Source organism: Actinia tenebrosa, unplaced genomic scaffold (assembly GCF_029948245.1).
Source record: "Actinia tenebrosa isolate PJP-AT-01 unplaced genomic scaffold, QUT_ActTen_1.0 PGA_scaffold9__36_contigs__length_13948895, whole genome shotgun sequence".
NCBI lineage: Eukaryota > Metazoa > Cnidaria > Anthozoa > Actiniaria > Actiniidae > Actinia > Actinia tenebrosa.
In genome coordinates this window covers 5,662,173-5,669,297 of record NW_028292586.1, presented here as the reverse complement: position 1 = coordinate 5,669,297, position 7,125 = coordinate 5,662,173, and the positions used below count along the sequence as shown (strand labels likewise).

Here is a 7,125-nt window from a genome sequence, read left to right as displayed (position 1 = left end):
GGTTGTTACTCTAACATGTTTGTGTGACCCCCAACCCCCTCCCCACCCCCACCCCCCTCTCCCCATCTCCCATTACACCTGTCCATGTTTTCATGGTCCCCCCCTGATAAGACAATAGCGAACTCCGTGATCAGAGTTTTATATCCTGAAATATTCTAGCTAATTTGTCGAGCTTCTGAAACATAGCAACGGTAACTATGCATGTGCATTGCTGATCGCCATCCAGTTGTCTAAGTCCTGTGATCCCCCCCAGGCCCCTGGCTATAATAAATAATTACCGGTCTATTATTGGCAGTGATTATAGGACTAAAAAGGCATGGGATCAGTCCATATGTTGACTTGGCTAAACATTTCAGTTTTGTCTTTAAAAAGGTTTACAATTGCAGTAATCAAAACCTTAGGTACCTTTTTCTTAAATAAATGTCTGTAAGTGTTAAAATACTAGTATTTGATTTACATTATATCCTATAAAAAATACAAAAATCTTTTTTGCTGTCGCGGGTTTAATTTATTTCTCAAATTACGCAAGCTACGTTGGATTAGTTTTTTTCAAATTAATGTTCGTAAAAGATCAAAAAATTCGATGATTTCACATTGCATCCTATATACCGGTTACAAAACTCAAGATTTCCCATTTTACGCAAGCTAACGTTGGCTTTTTCTTAAATAGTTTTTCATAAAAGATCAAAAAAGTGCTTCACAATTTATCCTATATATACCGGCTACCAAAAAAAAATTTTTTTGCCCCAAATATTCATTTTCACTTATATCCATTATACAAAAAAAGACTCCAAAAGATGTGATTCACAGTTTATCCTATATACCTAAAAAACGCAAAATGGTTTTCGCTACTGATAAATCTTGGATATTGTGATGTAAAAACTGTTTCCAATATTTATATTTATTTTAATCCTGGAAGCCAACTGATCCTGGAAGCCAACTGATCCTGGAAGCCAACTGATCCTGGAAGCCAACTGATCCTGGAAGCCAACTGATCCTGGAAGCCAACTGATCCTGGAAGCCAACTGATCCTGGAAGCCAACTGATCCTGGAAGCCAACTGATCCTGGAAGCCAACTGATCCTGGAAGCCAACTGATCCTGGAAGCCAACTGATCCTGGAAGCCAACTTTTTCACACGATTTATTTTACCACAATGAGCGTTAATCATGTAATTCCAAAACTCACAGGCGAATTATTATCATGGCTGGAAAGAGCATGTTCAACTGATTAGTAAACTTTCAAGTTTGAAGGAACTTAGTTCAAAACTCGCCAAGATATAAATTCTTTAAAAAACGGCAAAATTTCGTATACCAGCAAATAGAATAAGGTTTTCCAAAGCAGAATTCAAACGTTTAAAAAACATATCTTGGCAAGTTTTGAACTTATTTCTATCAAACTTCACAGTTTTACTTTTTTTTTTTAATTTGTTAAAACATGATGTTTTCAGCTATGTTGCAAATTTTTCTGCTTTACTAGCTAAAAATGACATCTGCTAGCTGATTAAATTTAATATGTTAAATGAGGAAAAAGTTACACCATTCTAAAAGTGGGAATAAATGCAACTCCAGCAGACGGTTATGGACATTAATGGTCTTTTTCCCATTCCAGGCGTTATTGATTTGCGAATCATGCGTTGGTGAATCAGTATAGCTCATTACGACTGGAACAAACATTCTTATTCTCGAGAGAATGATGAATGTGGTTCTGAAATGGGAAAACATTACTTGCTAGACAAATAAGGCAGGGCCTATTCCACGATTATGTTTTATTATGGTTTGAATGCAGATCAGCACAGAGGTTGTTTTGTTATTGGATCTATCTGTGAGTATCCTGACTTAGATAAGCCCAGAGGCTGTTTCAGGGTTCTATCTGTGAGGTAGCCATGCCCTGACTTAGATCAGCCCAGAGGTTGTTTCAAGGTTCTATCTGTGAGTTAGCCATGCCCTGACTTTGATCAGCCCAAAGGCTGTTTCAGGGTTCTATCTGTGAGGTAGCCATGCCCTGACTTAGATCAGCCCAGAGGTTGTTTCAGGGTTTGATCTGTGAGTTATACCCTGACTTAGATCGGCAAAGAGGTTGCATGTTTCAGGGTTTGATTTGCGAGTTAACCATGCGCTGACTTAGATCAGACCAGAGGTTGTTTCAGGGTTTGATCTGTGAGTTATACCTTGACTTAGATCAGCCCAGAGGTTGTTTCAGGGTTCCATCTGTGAGTGAGCCAAACCCTGACTTAAATCGAGGCTGTTTTAGGATAGCATGTGTGAATTACTTTAAAGTTCAGGACTACGGCTCCAAATGCCCCCTGTTATTCCAGGACAATAAAAGTACCCTCAGGCAACATTTGTGGGCGCCCATTAGGGCTTTTGGATCGATTTGGTAATGGTATCTACGAATGCGGCTTCTTTTCTTTAATGCTGACAAACTTACAATCAAAGATGTGAATTATGTTTTTTCAAGCAAATGTTTCTCAGGAAAACATTCCGAGCACAATCTTTAATAACTATATCCAAGCAGCAAAAAGACATTAATACTTAAACTTATAATTATTACTGGCTACTGCCAATACTTATGGACCGGAGATGAGTTGAGCCGGTACGGCTAAAAGCGATTAGGTTAAAAAGTGAAACGACCACAGCAAGAAGGAAAGTCATTGCAAGAGGATCAACGATCTAAAACGCCTCAAAACAAAAGACAAAGAAGGAGAGATCGGGACTTGGTCATTGTTAGTTTTCAATAAAGCCCATGACGATAAGATAGGATAGAAAATCAGGAATACAAAAAAGGTAGATTGCCTAACTACCTTAGTTTGTGGAAAAATGGAGCATGAAGGAAAGAAATGGTCAAAGCACACCGTTGTTTGAAGCGCCGCCTCGAGAATGCATCAGGGAGAATTCAGAAGATAAAGGATTTTTTTTCGGCGCGTTCTTTAGGTCCAAAGAGAGTTCCAGTACGTCCCAAGGAGATCCTAGATCATGGCGTCTGTTGGCTTTGGTAGTTTCTCTTGTTTCCATAATTGTGATTCTTGTCCTTGGAATCGCTGCCATTGTGTGCTCTGAGGTGTCTAACAGTTCCGCTGAATTCGCTTTCGCTTTTGATGCTCTGCTAGGGCTGTTTTCGTCATGTAGCGTTATGTGGCGTTTCTACAAACGTCTCGCGCCGAGTGAGGTTTCAAAGAAGGAGAAGACGGCGTGTATCATTATTGCTGTTGGCTTCGTGTTGTCAGCAGTGATGATGTTCACGCGTGCTGTTTATTGCCTTGCCAACCATGTCGAGCCATTAAAAACGATATCCATCATTGTGATTTCAACGCTGGGATTCCTGTGTTATTCGCTTTTATTCTATGCAAAATATAAAGTGGCGCAGAACCTTCACAGCGTTACCATGAGAACGGATTCGTTCGACTCGGCAGTGTGGTGCTGTCATGGCTCTTGGAATCCTTGTGAGTAGTAATACTTTACAAGCAGGAAGCAGAGACCTGGTGGCTTGATCCAGTCATTGCCATGGCTGATTGCCATGGTAACATTTACATATGGAATTTGTATTATGGTTAAAGTCACTTTACGAGAAGGATTTGGTGAGCCAGAAGAGTACTGAACAATTCTACTAATGCTTCCTTGTCAAGTTATGTTAGTTTAATCGCACTAGCCTAATTATTTTGCAAACTCAGCGCTTGCTATCCGAAGAGTAAAGTGGTTTGTCCAAAGTATTCCATTTGATTTGCTGCAAGTTTTATAAAAATGCGAACTCTGTGTCTTCGAACTGCACGCTTAAATTTGGTTTTTCGCTGCCGTCAATCAAACCTAATCAGTCGGTACCTTTCATATTTTTGACTGGCGGCAGCGAAAAACCAAATTTCAGCGTGCAACTCGGCATTCAAGTTGACTTCTCCCTGACGTTCAACTGGGGCCACTGTTTTCAATAGCAAAAGAATTGATGCGAAATCTTCCTGAACAAGGATTCACACAGGTACATTTTGAAAGCAAGTTTTTGAAATTCTGTCGATAAACTTGAGTGACGCACTAAATAGATGAAGAAGTCATTGTAGCAGCTACTCGATCCTAATTCATAATGTACATTAGATAAAACGCGAGCTCTCATTGGCTAATTCACTCCCTAAGCTACGCTTTATTTCACCGGTTGAGACATGGTTTTTGATTGACAGTTCACAACGAAGTTTCTCTTCTACATTTTACTCCAAAAGGCTTAGTAAATATATAAGAACCTTCTATTTTTGACGTTTCTTTAAGCTGACTTGGCAAATCAACGAATCACAACATCCCAAAAAAGTGTTCTCGGAATTCTCGAAAGTCTAGAGGTGTTAAATTACTTCGTAAAATTTGAAATAATTTGAAATAACGAAATTTAACACCTGTAGAAATACACGACTTGGCGGAGTCGTCGTGACGCCATTGTCAAGTGAAAAAATAGATTGCCTGAAGATTAATAGCTGGATAAACAGTTTGTCCATTAGGGAGTCGGATTAAACTTTAAGGGATGGTGGTTGTTTAATTAAGAGCATCTCACAAAAATAGGCAGTCACATTTTCCTTTGCATTTCGATCTTGATGACACAATATTTTTTACTCAAAGTTCTTACTCATTAAAGGATTTATATTAGGATTTATTTATCTCGGACAATGGTAACTGTCTGTAGGAAAAACTCATTCAAGAGAATAAATTGCTAAATGAACTGTCAGATTTGTCACGTAGTTGAGGGTGTAGATTTTGAAAAAAAATTTTTTACTGTTTAACGCCACGAAGGCAAAAGTTTACTTTTAATTCTTATTAGATCCGTATGTATAACCAATACATGAGTGAGTTTTATACAATATTTCAGTTAATCAAGTTCATTCATTCGATTGAATCGCATTCACGTTGATCTTTCCCCATTCAACTGGTGCCACATTATTTTCAAGAGCAACAGAATTGGTGCGAAATCTTCCTGAACAAGGATTCACACAGGTACATTTTGAAAACAAGTTTTTGAAATTCTCTTGATAAACTTTAGTGAATATCAAATAGATGAAGAAGTTGTAGCAAGTACTTGATTCTGCAATTAAAGTCGTTGAAAAAGATAAATCGTTCAATACAGCCGGTGTTAAGTTATCAAGATTTCCAATGATACCACAGCAAAGCGGTCACTGTAAAAGGTAAAAAGCTTAGGAAGAAAAGGCTGACAACAACGACAGACATTTTTAGGGCATTCCTGTTTTGACGCTCCCTCAAAGATGAAGTGTTCCCTGCTTGCCCTGGTATTGTAGTTCGTCGGAGCTTGAGAGCGATACGTAAGTAGAGGATAGAGATGATAGGTAATGGGATTCCAACAGTAAGCGCAAATATCACACAATAATAAATCCTCAAGTGTAGGATTGTTGTGATACCAATTTGTGATAAAGTTCATCATGCATTTTGTTGTTTTTCCTGTCTTCACAAGCGTCAAAGTAAACAAACTTGTACAAAACATGGCCAGAGAAAACATCCAGATCCCTGGGATGATGTACTTGAGTTTTCTTCTTCTCAAACCTCCTCTGAGTGGATGAACTACAGCGTAGAAGCGATCGAGAGCGATAAACACACAGCTGTAAATCGAAACAACCAAAGAAACGTCTTGCAGGTAAAACGCGAGCTTACAAAGAGCAAGTCCAAAGTCACCATCAATCAGCCATATTCCTTGATGAAAGATAATATAGGAGATATGTCTTGGTATCGAGAATAAAGGAACGAGAAGGTCACTGACCGCCATGTTGGCAATCAGAATATTGGTCATACTTCTTAGTCGAATGTCTCTACTTGTTGCCCATAGAATAAACAGGTTACCAGTGAATGAGACTACAAGTAGAATGCAGTACATCATTACTTTAACGACCTTTACAGGAAAAGTGTCTTCTAATAATCCGGAAAAGGTCCCATTAGCCATGGCTGTAGCTGTTGTATTTAAAGACATGGTGGATTACTAGATGTTTTAGTTTTAGGTGCTCTTTAGCCGTGCTATCGTTTAGTTCGAGGCCTCAATGAATATAGTTGTAGAGTACTTATGGATCGATTGAGTCAATTACTACTCAGTCTCATGGAGCCGCTTCGAAGTTGTGACGTATTTCTGGATCCAATTTCTCATGAAAACCCTTCGGCCGATTGCAGCCAAAATGAGATGCACCCGCATGTCAACCTTCACTATCTGCAACGAGAGGAATATCCTTTTCTGCTCCAAGACTGTGGAATAGGCTTCCCTTAGAGATTCGTTTAAGTTCAACAGTTGCTAGTTTTAAAAATAGACTTAAGACACATTTATCTTCTTTTTTTCTTAACAAGAAGAAGTATATTTAAAGACTACGTGACTTAGATTTGTTTTATATATTGCAATTATTAATTAGTTTTATCTTTTAAATATTTACATTTTATTTATAATCAATAGGTAAGCATTTTGTAACTATTGTAAATATTCTATTGTAATTTTTTTGTGAAGCGCCTTGGACAATTTTAGAGATGAGCGCCATATAAATAAATTAGTATAGGAAATCGCACGATCTCGAGTACAATTTGGAAATTAATAGACACGAGTAATGTTTTGAAAGTTCTTTAATTGCACTCGCCTTTACGAGAAGATCGTGCGATTTATCGTTTATAGTTCACTCAACAAAATTTCAGTAAAAAATGCGAAGCGACGCCGTTGATCTTTGTCTATTTGGCGGCCGATTTTCAGTCCATCGCGCAACTGAAATGCATAAAAAAGATTGGTTCTTACGGCTTTAAAATTTTATTTATATGTTTTTTAAGTACAAAATGATAGAAAATAATTGTTTTTGACATTATTTTGGCCGTGTTGCCATAGCGACTTAATTCGGTACTCCTACGGTGTACAATTAACGCTATAATTGTACTCCTCTCGACCAATCGGAGTCGAGTAATTTTGCTGAGTGTACTATAATATTATTAATATTATTGATATTAACCACCAAATCCTACTATTGGTTTAATTTCAAAAAAAAAGTTTTTTTTATATACTTCAGATCCAGAAGTGCTAAGTTCTAGTTGCACTAGAAGTCGCCGTTCCATGCATGAATAATGTTTTAGTAGGGATAGTCCTCTGCTTGAGTTCTTTCACCGTCAAAGCCTCGTCACCCATTC

The 7,125-nt window shown here is 38.0% G+C and overlaps 1 pseudogene; it reads left to right on the top strand.

The window, feature by feature from the left end:
• The first annotated feature begins 2,754 nt into the window (after positions 1-2,754).
• On the top strand, positions 2,755-3,595 carry LOC116292882 (transmembrane protein 163a-like; annotated as a pseudogene).
• The last annotated feature ends 3,530 nt before the right edge of the window (positions 3,596-7,125 follow it).